Here is a 16,410-nt window from a genome sequence, read left to right as displayed (position 1 = left end):
CCATATCTTAACTTTGAATAATCAAAAGTAAACAGATCAGTATAGTGTCACCTCGACTCTTATGAATGCAATGCATGTATGCACACTAGTTCTTTTTACTTATCTGTGCCTAAGAATGCCTAAACTGTGCTCTGATACCACTAAATGTAACACCCCTCACTCGTCTACAGTGTAGTCGAGCAAGGTGTGCTACACAGCGTGCCGAAGCACCTAATCTTTTCTGATTTCATTATAGTTCTTGATTTACTTGATCAAAAACTTTATTTGAGGTTTAGGCTATTTTTACTGTTTATCAAAATCTGACTAATTTAGAAAATTCAAAAATTTTAATGATAATCAAACAAAGTCTTGTTGTAATTTGGACTACTTGATTCTTACGAACTGCTAAAAACAATTTCAATATATGCTCAAATTCATAACACAGATTATCTCAAGGCATTCTCATCAGTTTCTCAAACTCAGATTCAGTCTCAAAATGTCTCAAATTCAATCTCATTCAGAATCATTATAATTAGATAATCAATTCAAATATCAAAATTCTTATATTTCATTAACTTATATAATTTGCCAATTAAGTACATAAATTTATCAAGTACTGGATATACAAATGAAATTACAATTACTAATTCACATTACAATAATAGCAGTAATTATAATGTACAGATTAGAAAACGTGCTTAAAATGAGCCCTATCTACATGCATTGTTGAGGAGGTGGCAACCTTGAACTCTTCTGACACTTCTGCAGATCAGGACTACAAAAATCTCAGTCGCTAGTCAACTGATTTTACCTTCAGTACCTGCGCAAGGAAGCAATTTCATCGCGCTAAGCATTTCTGCTTAGTGATGCAATAATATGATAAGAAATAATATATACAAGTAAAGAAAGAAATAAATCATCATTTTGGATATCCAGGAATCAATTATTCTAACTGTATTGTATTGTAAGTCTCTACGGTTCTGCAAATTGTATTTTTTGTTATGTTTCTATTGCTAATCTCTTTTACTCATTTCATTCAATGCTTACTTTAATTGTACTGAAATTTCTGTATACTTAACTTAACTTAACTACTTGAATTGAATAATGTTTTAATTGACTACCCATGTAGCCTATACACTGACCAGACTGGATAAATGGATATACTAGCACTGGGTACCTAGTACCTCGGGCCGTCACACCATCAGTCATAAAGTATCTCTCGGTGTGCAAATAGTGTGGCTAAAAAGCCATATAATCAATCAGGCATTAAGCCGAGTATAATAACATAATCTGTATAGCCATAGGCTATTAAAATCATAGTATGGCATAATAAGCCATAAAACACAATATGACATAAAGCCATTTACAAAACAGCTGTCAAAATCCTATTGGCATGCCAACCTATCCAAACTAGTCAACTAGGCTAACTAGGGCATATTACAAGATTAAATATTTATTTTTAGGGTTTACTAGTCATTATACAATTCACTAGTCAATGAAAATGTTGAGCTTTTCATACATCATGCATAAGTTAATTCTAGTATCAACATGTCACAATTCTTATTTCAATATGCTGCCAGTATAGTGCAATTTACCATTTTTACAAGTTGGCATTCATTACCAAATTGCTTCAAGCATCATTGTATGTAAATGTCAAATTCTCAATTTTTGTGTGCTAGATTGGTTTAGCTTTAAGTCTTATTTTTCTTGGTTTTTAGCTTCTAGTCAAAAAAGTAAAATTGTAGCTCTATGTCTTATTGCACTTGGGACAAAATTTCAGGTCATTCTGAGTTGTATAGACCAAGATATGCTTAATTTACTAAAGCTCGACAGATTGCACCTTTAGTGCAAAATTTGGTCAATTTTAGGTCACTTTTAGTTCTGGTAGTTTTGGTACTCGAACTTGTGCAAGCTATTTGACTTGGTTTTGGTCATTTTTGGGCTTTGGTGTCTCCATAAGAATTGTAGCTCTATGTCTTATTGCACTCGGGGCAAAATTTCAGGTCATTCTGAGTTGTATAGACCAAGATATGGTCAATTTACTAAAGCTGGACAGATTGCACCTTTAGTGCAAAATTTGGTCAATTTTAGGTCACTTTTAGTTCTGGCAGTTTTGGTACCCGAACTTGTGCAAGCTATTTGACTTGGTTTTGGTCATTTCTGGGCTTTAGTGTCTTCATAAGAATTGTATCTCTATGTCTAAGCTATCCATGGTAAAAATTTTAGGTCAATTGGACTTGTTTTGAGTGAGTTATGGTCATGCTAATGACTATTGTTCATATGGTCAAAAATCTGGTTTTGCAAGGTTGCCATTCCGGATTTGGTCATTTTTAAAGTCAGATTCTAGGCAAAATTTTGGCAACATTTCTACATGAAAGTTGGCCTATTTGGTCTCTAGTTTCACTCTCCATTGGCCTCATACCAATTGGGTTCACAGTTTTGCACTTATGACCTAATTTATGTGCTACCAACACACACAACCTGCATTTGAACATTACACTTCCAATTTTGACAATTCTCCTCCTCCCAATACTTCAACATTTAATCTTGGCACTTCTATATATATTGTACACAATTCTAGCAAGGTATTTTGAACAGAACACTCAAGTGTTCAATGCACACAATACACCATTCAAGTTCAACATTTACTTCCACCAAAATTCAACATACCTCAATATCAATCCTACACATACACTTCCATGGCAATTACACAAACTGCCCACCATTCAACACCATCATATTTCATTGATAAATTTCGTAAACTCACACACAAATTCATGATATTTAAGGCTGCCCAACATGGCAGTTTACTAAAGCATTAAAGTCCAACTATTAAACCCTTAATTCAAGCACTAACATACACATACTTGGATATTAACTTACTACAACTTCCATTTGAGTTAATCAACCTCAATTCTCACCTATTAGATGTAAGAAAAACTCAACCAGAACAAACTTTCATGGCTGTCCAAAATTGAATATATCAATAACTCATCAAATCCTTCAAATTTCTTCACCATTCAACTCATCTCAACCTTAATACAAACTTTAATGAAGCAAGGGATGAAAAACTAGCACTAACCTCAACTTGAGATTGACAAATCCTTGAAATTTCCTCTCCTTTTTGCTGCCTATAGGTTGCCCATGGTGTAAGGATCATTTTTCATGAAGGGAGCTTGAAGAAATAATGGCTTGATCATGGAGGACTTGAACTCATGCATGAAACGGCCATGGTGAATTTGGGAGGATTTCACTTCGGCCATGGATGAAAGCTTGAAGAAAATGAAATGGTTTAGTGGAACAATCTGTCCCAATTACTTATATAGGTGGCTCAAGATGAGAGTTAGTGGAGCACTTAGGAATAATTTAATTTTTAGTTAATTAAAGTTTCATTATTTGCACATTTGCCTCATTTCTTCCACTATTTATATAATGTACCACAATTTAATTTTTCATGACATTTTCTGTAACACCCCTATGCTCGGTAGTGTGTTCTACTGTTACGGTAACCAGTGTTATCCGGATAGCTAGGATGCCTAGAACTACACTTAGAGATGAGTGTGGAGACATAAAATAATAAAATACAAGAAAATACAAGAAAAACAAAGGAAAAATAATAGCAATGAAATATAACCAAGTTAAATGAGTCGAGAACCCTAGCGATGGGTGACCACAACGGGAAGTTACGGCATGGACCGTTGACTAGCCCTGGACCGCGGGGAACCCTGAAAAATATTTTTAAGAATTAAATAAATGTCTATTGAAGTATAAATATCATTATAAATATCAAAGAAAAATTAATTAATTAGTACAAAGAAAGTGAAAAATCGAGAAAATGACAAAACTCGGGGTTACCAAAAAATCAGGAATGCAACCCGAACAGGGGCATTGTGGTCATTTGACACCCCGAGTTATCTTTTGGCCTAAATTTCCATTAAAAATACATGATACTACACTTGGAAAATGCCATGAAAAATTAAATTGGTGGTACCTAATTCAAATAGCAAAAGATAGGAGCTTAATGTGAGAATTTGGAAAATTAAGAATAAACAAACATTAATTCTCACTTAGTGCTCCACTCACCTCACCTAAGTGGACTACTACACATCTTTTGGGCAGAAATAACTCACCTTCTTCAACCTTGGATAGCCAGCCAAATTGCTCTTGAAAGGAAACCTCCATGACCGCACTTCACAAGCTCCATGCAACCATGAATCCCACCTCCATTCCACTTGATTCCTTCACAAAAATTATTCTACACCACTAGGGCAATAGATAGGCAGCAAGAAGATCAAGTTTTGGTGAGGTTTTGAAGAGTTTCAAAAGTGGTAAGTTTGTGTTTTTTATTATTGTTTCATTAAACCTTGAAGGGATGTTATGGGTAGTTGAATTGTGGAGGGATTTTTGGGAGTTTGATGTTTTAAGGGAGACGTATATTTTTGGCAGCCATCGAAACTCCATAAGAACAGTTTATCCTTGCATGTAAATGGTATATTAAAGTGTTGATGAAGTGTTTATGTGTGTAGGAATAAATTGGGTGATGTATACTAAATGTATGTGAATGTACACTTGATTTTGGAAGCTTTAAAACTAATTGAAGAAGATTACAATTCGGCGATTTGAAGTGTGGACCAAAAAAATGTTATTTTATGGTTTGGTTTATGGAATTTTATTGTTAAATTATGGTGCTTGTTATGGCAGCATGTACATATGTATGAAGGTGTGGGTTTGGACATGTAAATGAGCTAGGTTATGTGGTTAAATTGTTTGTAATTTGGACTTGGTAAATTCTGTACTATAATGTGCATATTGAGTGTGGTTATAAGCTACCAAAATGACAAAAAATGTGTTGTGAAATGTGTTAATGGTAAGGTACTAAATAGAAATGACATGTAAGAGTTAACTTGGTAGGCATAGGATGTGTATTCGATGAGTGGTGAACAATGAATAGCAAGGCAGTGTGTGTTTTGGCTTAGAACCTTAAGTGTGTGGCTCCAATTGGTATGAGACAAATTGGAGGTGAAACTAGGCACAAAATGCGCCAACTTTCATGAGGGAAGCTTACCAAAATTCTGCTTGGAAAGTAACTTGAAAAATGACCAAATCTGGATTAGTGCATTTAAAGCCTGAAAATTGACCATTTGGGCAGCAGTTGATATTTTGGCCATAACTCACTCAAAACAGGTCCAATTGACCTGAAATTTTTACCATGAATAGTTAATACATATATCTATAATTCTTATGAGGACACCAAAGCCCAAAAATGACCATAAGCAAGTCAAATAGCTTGCACAAGTTCAGGTCCAAAAACTGACTGAACCAAAAGTGACCTAAAAATGACCTAAAATGACCATTTTGGTACATTCTGATCAGCAATAGTAAAATGACCATAACTTGGTCTACATAACTTAGAATAATCTGAAATTTTTCCCCGCGTGCAGTAAGACATAGACCTACAACTTTGTAGTTTCGACCGAAACCCGAAAACTGAGGAAACTAGGTCGTCCGGCTAGGTCAAATTAGTATACCCGAATCCAACAAACTGCAATAAAACGCAATATACATGGAAATGAATTTGGTAACATGTACCAATACTAAAAGGCTACAAATATGACATATTGGTAATATTAAAACCTAATTCACCTAGACTGCATCGAGGGTCAACAACTTAGGTTGACTAAGGAAATAATAGTATTCAATAAATTAATTATTAAGCATTATCGTTAGAGACAGTTTAAATGAGTACTGAAACACTTCAAATTGTGTGTTTCAGTTAGCAAAGACTCAAGGAAGGGGAAAGAAACACTGAGTCAGAGCCAAGAGACAATTATCAGAGGTTTGTGCACAACTAGTTTTTAACTGATTTTGTTATGAATATTTCATATGATTAAATGACATATTTTTCTTATGTATTATGTTTAACAAGCATTGGATTTAATTCAATGATTATTGAAATTGTTATATTATGTATGAATTTAGCTTTGTGAAATGGTATTTCCACAAGTATTAAGTATTGTTGTGAATTGAATAAATTATGTTTTGGAAAATTGTGATGGGCAATTTGCATGGAAAAATACAAATTTATGATTTGAATTGTGATGAGCATGAAAATTATTGGATATTAGAATTGACTTTGAATTGAATTGTATTATGATTTATGCTCACTAAAAGGATTGTGATATTGTTTTATATCTCACTATAGATGCTTGACTAGGTTATTACCCATCTCTCTCATTTGTTGAGAAGACAATGGAGTTAGTTGTGTTTTGATTACCATGGTACGTGCATAGGCTTAGATTCTCCTCTTATTAGAGGTTAGATCTAAGTTCTTATTTGTTATGGCCCTTTCGGAAGATTCATTATTGTGATGTGTACTGTACATGATGATTCGACCTTCCCAACCATAGGGAGTTAGAATCACCCTGAAGATGGCCCTTGCGGATTAGTCTTGCATAGTTAGTGAGAAACAGAATGGTTTTTGAGATACAGAATATTTTTGAATAGTAAAGAATTGTGATTTCAATTATGATTTATATATAATTAATTTTGTTGGAATTACCTTAAATGGTTAGTTATGATTTGATAAATTGAACTTCGTAATCAAAGTCATTTTATACAAATGATTCATATTATTGGCAATGAATATTTTGAGTTTTGGAATTTGATGAATATCCAGATTTCCAAATTATTTGCTGTAATTTTTGTTAAGGTATATTGTACTATGTTTTAAATTATAGTTGTGCACCACTGAGTTCACCACTCAGCGATAGCTTTGTATGCTGTTGCAGGTGAAAAGAGCATAGAGCAATTGAGTAAACTTCTTTGAAGAGACATTCAGATCAGCTCCAGGTTTACCCATGTACACAAGTTTTGATGTATGCATGTAATAATATGTATGTAAATTATTTGAGCAGTTATATAAAAAATCTTGTAAAACATTTTGGTATGTAATTAAATGTAAATTATTGTAAATGTAAATTTGAGATTTCATTTACTTGAATAGTTTTGTAATATAAATTTTGAGTCTTGTAATCAATGAAATGTTTCTTTATGATGAGATTAGTTTGAAAATGAATTGATTGTTTATTGAGAATTGAATTGTGAATTGAAATGAAGTTATTGGAGTTATATTTGAGAAAACATATTGGGAGCATTTTCTTTTGCAGGATTGAAGAACTGTTTTCTCAAAATACAGCCGGCAATTTGCCAAAATTTTGAAAAAATTTTAAAACACCGAATTTTAATCGATGATTTAAATTTCATGAAAATTGTTTTAAAATCCCTTGTAGTATATCTAATGGGTTATCGGTAGGCAAAGTACGGTAATTCATTAGGTGTACTACGGAATCATGTTACATCTTACAGGGGAGTAGGGTGTGACATTTTCAAAGTGTAATACCATTTATTTTTAATGGACATTGAGGTCAAAAGTCAACTCTAGATGTCACTTGACCAAAATACCCCTCTTTGGGTCAAATTCAAACTTTTTCGGCAACATCAATTTACTCCTTGTACCGGCAATTTCTTTAATTTTTGTTTTTCATTTATACTAACTTATTAATTTTTCTTTGACATTTCCAATGTCAATTACACCTCAGTAGACCTTTAATTATGTCCTGAAAATATTTTCCTGAGTTCCCCGCGGTCCAAGGCTAGTCAACGGTCCTTGCCGTAACTTCCCGATGCGATCACCCATTGTTACGGGTTTGGCTCGTTTAACTTAGTCAAATTTTATCTCTTTTATTTTTCCTTAATTTTTCTCATCACATATTTCATTATTTTATACTTCCTCACTGTCAATTAAGTGTTGTTCTAGACATCCCAACTTTCTGCGGCTGACATTAGCCGTCGAAACAGTAGAACGTACGGACTACGAAAATGAGGGTGTTACACAAATAATTAGATAAAGTTTGACTCCAAAATCTGCCTAGTTCTGGAATTAGAATGAGTTAATGAACCAGTTTTGGTTATTTCACCATAACTTGAGTTTTAAAACTCCAAATGACATGATTAAAAAAGGAAAACAAAGATAAGACATAGAGGAACAACTTCCATGCAGGAGGTGTGGCTAGACAGTGGCCACATCTTGAACAATTTGTTAGGTGAATTTATGACAACAAATCTGGACCTTGAGAAAGGTTCATAAAATGACTTGTCATATGATATGGAATTAATCAAAATGATTTGCTAAACATAAAAGTAACATGAATATGTATGTGGGACTTATGTTTCCCATTACAAGTGACATGAAAATGCTATGAAACACAATTAGTACATAATATAAATTAATGAAACTATAAGTACTTAATAACACTAATTTGCCCAGAGTATACCTAGACTTATGTATATAGTATGGATCGATTGGTATACCAATTAGGAACTATAGATTGCAGTACTGCCCACATGAATGATCATTGACAGACAACATATATCTAAGATGTTTGTTCTACTGGCTTTATGCCTGCCCATTGGCCATTGTGCCCATTATCATTTTTGGCTTTATGTCTGCCCGCTAGCCTTGTGCCTAACATGACTGCTGTATACATGATAGACATACCGATGTCTAACTTGTATACTCCCATATATCCAGTCTTTATAGTCTATCATAGGTTACTTGAGCACAGATATGAGTAATAAGCTTTAAAAATTTATAATTAGATGGAGATCATAGATATGAGTAATAAGACTGAATATGAGATAAGTGGACAGAAAAGATCCTGATTAACTTAATCATTTCCAAAGTTCTATGAACATATAAAAGATTCAAAATTCATGAAATTATACATGGAATAATTATTTTAATTATTTAGTTATTTTATTTTTACTTTAATTTATACACCACTAAGTGTTATGCTTAGCACGTTGGTTTTTCCATTACGTAGGTACGATAGACCAGTTTATTTTTACTTTAATTTATGCACCACTAAGCGTTATTCTTAGCGCGTTGGTTTTTCCATCGCGTAGGTACGAGAGACCAGCAGCAGCAGCAGTAGTGTCTAAACAGGATTTTGAATTAATATGGTATAAGACAAGACAAGATAGGGTGCTCCGGCACCGAATATGGCATATCTTGCTCGGCTACAGTGTAAACGGGTAAGGGCTATCACATTTAGTGGTATCAGAGCAAAGGTTTAGACGGTCCTAAACCTAGATAGATAGAAAGATATAGTGTGCATAACATGCATGGGCCTTTAATTAGGAGTCGAGGTGAAACTAATGCAGATCTGTTCTTTTATCTATTTTATAGGATTGATGGAGTCTGATCCTTCAGAGCAAGGGTCTTTCAGACCTAAAGAGGAGGAGACTATTAGTCACATACCTGCTCCTAGTCAGGAGCGAGACAGGAGAGTTGTGTCATCTCATGGTGCCATTAGGAGGGCACAGCAGGCGTTCTTGTAGCAGATGACTCAGATGTTCTGGCAGTTTATGAAAACTATTCCGCAGCCACAGCCGCAGCCACAGCTTGTACAGCTGTCTCCATTAGAGAAGTTAAGAAAGTATGGGGCCATCGACTTTAAAGGTACGAAAGAAGATGACCTAGCTGCCACTGAGCATTGGCTAGAGCGGACTGAGAGGGTATTGCAGTAGCTACACTGAACCCCAGAGCAGCAATTGGAATGCGCTCTGTCGTTACTATAGGAGGACCCCTACTAGTGGTAGGTGACAGTGTCTAGAGTGGTGCAACCTGTATAGATTACTTAGGATTTCTTTCTAATTGAGCTCAAGAAGAAATATATTAGTCATGTGTACTTGGAGGCTAGAAAGAGAGAGTTTCTGACATTGAGACAGAAACAGCTCACAGTCTCTGAGTATGAGAAGGAGATTGTGAGGTTAAGTAGATATGCATGGGAGATGATGCCTACAGAGGCAGATCGGTGCCATAGGTTCGAGGATGGACTGAACGATAACATTAGACTTCCAATGACGGCACATGGGCTTATCGACTTATCCTGGTTAGTGGCTGCAGCTCTTAATATGGAGAAAGTGTGAGGTGATAAGCAGTCCCAAAAGGATAGACAGCGAAAGAGGGGTTTTGGACAGGGCCAGTCCAGTGCACCAGCTACTGGTCGTAAGAAGCCCAAGGGTTCATAAGACCAGAGAGGCCAGTCTGGAGTACCTGTAGCTAGTTCTCCTGGCATAGCCACAAGGGGATCTGTAACATCCTCCCGGTAGCAATTCCGCACAGTCTACTGTTCCTGTGACTGGTGTCGGTCCGGACAGCTAGAACTTCTGGAAAAAAAATATTTAATGTAACATCCTCCCGGTAGCAACTCCATACATTCTACTGTTCCGGTGACCGGTGTCGGTCCGGACAGCTAGAACGTCCGGAAAAATATTTAAACTAAAGTCAGGAACCATAATTAACTCAAATATTAATAAGAGAAATTTAGTAAAAATTTTAGAAATAAAATACAACCAAGTTAAACGAGCCGGTGCCCAAGCGATGGGTAACCAGAGGTAAGTTGCGGTTCTCGCAACGAGGAGCCCTAGACCCGGAAAAAAATTCATAAAATAATTTTTGGGACTCCAGAGAAGGGTCATTGAGGTTCCTATGACATTAGAATGCCAAGAAAATATTTAGAAAAATTTTTCAATCGGTACAGCCAATTTTGACCCGTTAAGCCAAATGGAGGGCATTTTGGTCATTTCACCTTCAGAGGTGATTTTTGGCCGACTTGTCCAGTTGAGTAAATAATTATTATGATCTAAAATATGAATAAATATTGTTAAAAATTGAATTGAAAATGAGTAGTGATGAAAAGAAAAGAAAAATGAAATAAAAAGCAAATTATGACATCATATGATGTCATCCAACACTCTCCAACCAATCACTATTTGACAAGCAAATTAAAAGAGATTAAAATGACATAAAAAATGAGGTAAAAATAGAACAATTCCAGCAGCCCTTCTTCTTATTCACGCACCAAAGAGAGAAACAAGAGGAAAACCACCATTAAAGCTCCAAATGAGCTTGATTCCATAGCCAACTACACCAAAACCTCACCCTCTCTTCACAAAAAATTTTCCTTATCACTAGAGCTAAATTTGGGCAGCCATTAGAAGAGAAGAAAGTGAAAGAAAGTGAAAGAAAGCTTGGGAAAATTCTGCCCTACAAGAGGTTAGTGCCTATTATGCATACATCTTTCTCTTTCCATGATTAGAGACCTAAAATAAGCAAGAATTTGTGAATTAAATGAATGGAATTTATGTGTATGTATACAATGAATTTTGGCAGCCCTAGGGAGGAACAAGATTAAGCATTTTTGATGGACTTAGAGTGGACTAAAGATGATGTTTAAGGTATATATATATATATATGTATGATGAATTGGTGTGCTAACTAAGGTAATTGGTGTAATCCTTGAAAATGAGCTAGGATTTGGGAGTGAAACTTGGATTTAGCTTAGGAAATTGTTAGAGAACATTTTAATGGTCAATTAGTGACCATTTGAGGTAAGTTCACCATAATTTGAAGAGATTTAGAGTGATGCAAACTGAATTGGTAGGCTGCCTAGGGTAACCAGTAGGGAGGCTGTGATTCCAGCCTACTTGGACTGCCATATCTTTGGCTGTGTTGGTCCAATTGGTGTTTGGCCAATTGGACATGAAACTAGGCTTATAATGGCACATTTTTTCTGAAGAAACCATGCCCAAAAGACTAAAGCAAGAGGACCAAAAGTTGGCCCCAATCCGGATACCCTGCAACAGCACCTGCAGAAATGACCAAATGAACAGTAACTGTTCATTTGGCCATAACTCACTGTAGATATGGTCAATTGACCTGAAATTTTTACAGCAACAAGATATGATATAGGCAAAAAACTTTCATGAAGAACATCACCCCAAATTATGCCATTAACCCATTCAAATTATTGGTCAAAGTTAAGTTATCAAACCTGCAACTCTGCAGATTTTCACTTGAGCAGTAATGTTTGGATGGCTATAACTCTCTCTAGAAAACTCGGATTTAGGCGATTCTTGAACCGATGGAAACCTAAGGTATGGTAGAACATTTCATAAGAAGAAAGTTAGACCAAATTATGAACTTAACTTGATCAAATTACTGACCAAAATTGGACCAAAAATCTGCCAGACCCAAAATCTCAGCATGAACAGTGCACATGAACAGTAAACTTATTTTGGCCATAACTTGAGCTACAAAACTACAAATGGAGTGATTCAAAAAAAAAAATTCAACTAGACAAAATAAGGAACAACTTTCATGTTTACCATTTCCTCAAATTCTTACTGCAACAGTGCCCAATGGAATAGTAAAGTTGAGTTACAAAAATTGAAAATTTTGTTTCCCTTGGTTTAAGCCTAGAAATGGTAATGGTGATCACTTCCAACAAGTTTTAAATGAAAAATGTGGTATGTTTGAAGTGCCAAAACCAATGTACCTACTTTCTATGCAAAAGTCAACTTTTTGTTTGACTAATGAAGTGAATAGTGACACCAAAACTTGAAATTCAAAAATGTGAAACTTAAAAATGCAAAATGCCCTAGTAGGCCTAATGTGATTGGTTTGGATAGTTTGGCATGCAAATAGGGTATTGTTTTAGCAAGATCGCGAAAGGCTTTATGCTGTATTCATGGCTTTATGCGTATTCATGGCTTTTATGGCGTATTCATGGCTTTTATGCCCGATTATGTGATATCATGGCTTTTTAGCCATACCGATTGACATACGTGGTTGACGTTCTGCGTCCCATGGTATGACGCCCGAGGCACGCGGTGTCGGTGCCAACGACCGTTATCGATCCGATCGTCCAATATAGGTTACTTGGGCATGGAAAAGTATAACTATGATTGAACTGATTATTAAAGAAAATACGAAAATTAAGTATCAGGAATGATTACAAAAATACAAAGAAGCTCAAGATCATGAAGAAAATAATTAACGAAATGCATGAAGAAGTTAATATCATAAAACATGATTAGCCCTCGACTAAACAATAAGTTAGTAATTATTCATTTCTTATGAACACAATAGCAAGGAAATTATTATTTTTATTTGCATATTATATTTTCTTGTATTATTTGCACCACTAAGCTTTATGCTTAGCGCGTCGTTTTTGCAACGCTGTAGTGCGAAGATTTGGACAGAGGGCCCAGTAGACCACAGATTCGGTAAGGCAGTTCACAGTTCTGCATAGTGTCCGTGTCACCTCGTCACCTGCAGTGCATTGGTAGGACACTAGGTGTCATTTTGATATTTTTTTAACTAAATTTTTATCTTCTCATATGTATTTGGATCTATGTAACATATTTTGATGTTCATGTAAATAATGAAAATTGTATTTGTGAATGGAAGAGTGAATGTCTATTTATGACTTGTACATGATTAACAAATGAGATGAATGATTGAGAAATGAATGTGAACTAAAAAATATTGAGATTTTGATAAATGGAGTTGAGATGAATGAATAAGAATATAGGAAGTGTTTTTCACAGGTTCCGAAGAACGGTTTTCTCCATTTTTAGCCGGTACCTTGCCGGATTTTATAAAAAATTTTCGGAACCTCAAATAAATTACAATTTCAATAAATGAATTATATTTCACAAGTTATTTTCAAAACTATGATAAAAATGAATTAAGATAAAATAGAGTGCTCGGCACACTGAGTGGCATAACTTGCTCGGCTACACTGTAGTCGGGTAAGGGGTGTCACATTTAAACTAAAGTGAGGGACCATAATTAACTCAAATATTAATAAGAAAAATTTAGTAAAAATTTTAGAAATAAAATACAACCAAGTTAAACGAGCCGGTGCCCAAGCGAAGGGTAACCAGAGGGAAGTTGCGGTTCTCGCAACGAGGAGCCCTAGACCCGGGGAAAAAATTTTAAAATAATTTTTGGGACTCCAGATAAGGGTTATTGAGGTTCCTATGGCATTAGAATTCCAAGAAAATACCTAAAAAAATTTTTCAATCGGTACAGACAATTTTGACCCGTTAAGCCAAACGGAGGGCATTTTGGTCATTTCGCCTTCAGAGGTGATTTTTGGCCGACTTGTCCAGTTAAGTAAATAATTATTATGACATAAAATATGAATTAATATTGATAAAAAATTAATTGAAAGTGAGTAGAGAAGAAGAGAAAAGAAAATACAATAAAATGCCAATTATGAGGTCATTTAAAATTGTCTACCAATCACAATTAAGTAACCATCAAATTAACTAATAAAAAGAGTGAAAAGAGACCAAAGAATTAAAAAGCAAACAGCAGCCCTTCTTCTCCTTCAAACACGTTTTTCACCTCCTCCCTCACTCCTCCATTAACAAACTTTCTAAAGCTTCAATTTCCATGCTTTCCTCACCCCAAAACCCTAAGTCCCTTCACTAAAAACTTGTCTCTACCTCTTGGGAAGTGTTTGGCAGCATAGAAAGGGAAAGAAAGTGAAGATTAACTTGGGAAAATTCTGCCCTACAAGAGGTTAGTGCACATATATACTTAAAACTCTTTAATCCCATGCTAGAGACTTGAAACAAGTATGAATTTGTAACTTAAATGAATAAAAGTTATGTGTATGTCCACCATGATTTTTGGCAGCCCTAAAGAAGGAACATGATTGAATGTCTTGATGGACTTAGAGTGAACTAGAGAGTATGTTTAAAATATATATATATATATATATATATATATATATATATATATATATGTAAGGAATGAAAGTGATTAATTAAGGTAGTTGTGAAAATTTATAATGGAAATTAGGGTTTTGAGGTGTGAAACTTGGATTTAGCTTATGAAATTGTGAAAGAACATTATAAGGGTCAATTAGTGACCATTTTAGGTAAGTTGACCATAATTTGGACTGAAATGTAGCATGGCAAAGGGAATGAGTAGGCTGCCTTGTAAGTGCAGCAGGGTGACTGAAATTTCAGTCCACTTAGACAGCCATAACTTTGGCTGTGTAGGTCCAATTGGTGTTGGCCAATTGGACATGAAACTAGGCTTATAATGGCACATTTTTGCTGAAGAAACCATGCCCAAAAGACCAAAGCAAGAGGACCAAAAGTTGGCCCCAATCCGGATACCCTGCAACAGCACCTGCAGAAATGACCAAATGAACAGTTTCATTTGGCCATAACTCACTGTAGATATGGTCAATTGACCTAAAATTTTTACAGCAACAAGTTAAGACATAGACAAACAACTTTCATGAAGAAACCTACCCCAAATTATGATCAGAACTTAATCAAAATGGCAGTCATAGTCACTGTTCATAGTACTGTAGATTTGGTAAATTCTGCAGAATTGAAATCCGGCCAGCTGTGGTTTTTGGACCATATCTGGAGCTAAAAAACTCCAAATGGAGTGATTCAAAAAAAGAAATTCAACTAGACAAAATAAGAAACAACTTTCATGTTTACCATTTCCTCAAATTTCCACTGTAACAGTCCCTAATAGAACAGTAAACTTATGGTACAAAAACTGAAAATTCTGCCACTTAGTGTTAGGCTTAGAAATGGTAATGGTGATCACTTCCAACAAGTTTTAAATGCAAAATGTGGTATGTTTGGAGTGTCAAAACCAATGTACCTATTTTCTATCCAAAAGTCAATATTTTTGTTGACCAATGAGGTGAATAGTGACACCAAAACTTGAAATTCAAATGTGAAATTAGAAATACATTTAGGGGACTTTAAATTGCAATTGGCAATTAATACTAGCAAATGTAAAAACTCAAAATGTGGGATCTTGGTGTAATTAGAATTAATATATCCATTAAGTATAAAAAAAAGTCAACATTTTGGTTGACTAGTAAGGTGAATAGTAATCAAAATGATTAGTAAATTAAGATGAAGACCTAGAACCAATTCTAAGCTTAAATGCTTAGAATTGTATGATAAATGTGGACTATGCATCCTAGTCAAAATTGTTAAAAAGAAATTAAGGCCATAAATTTGAAATCCATGAAATATTTATGGATTACTTGAAACATGAAAAATAAGTCACCTAATTGATATGAATAGATAGTTAAGGCTTATATGCCCATCACAAATGGAATTCATAAAATATTAATAACTCAACTTGAAATATAAAATTTGCAATTACATAAGTAGATTCTTGAATGTATAAATGAGAAAAGGAAAAATGTTTTGAATACAATGGTACATGTGAACCATTGTTTAGAATTGTGATTAATATGAATAACATAAAGAATGAATAAATGAACCATATTAATGTATGAATGAGACATTAGTTCTCATTATTGTAGAAATGAGAAGTATTTTGAGTAAAATGGTATAAAAGGATAATTGATGTGAATTGTGATCATATAAATGATCAAATGAATGTATGAATTATAATTGAAATTTATCATGAAATAATAAAGTCATAAAACACAATATATTAATATTTAATGATATTATGTGCCCTTGTATTACCTAGACATGTGTGTCAGATTGGATAGTTTGGCATGC

This window comes from Hevea brasiliensis, chromosome 7 (assembly GCF_030052815.1).
Source record: "Hevea brasiliensis isolate MT/VB/25A 57/8 chromosome 7, ASM3005281v1, whole genome shotgun sequence".
Classification (NCBI taxonomy): Eukaryota; Viridiplantae; Streptophyta; class Magnoliopsida; order Malpighiales; family Euphorbiaceae; genus Hevea; species Hevea brasiliensis.
This window is presented reverse-complemented; position numbering follows the sequence as displayed.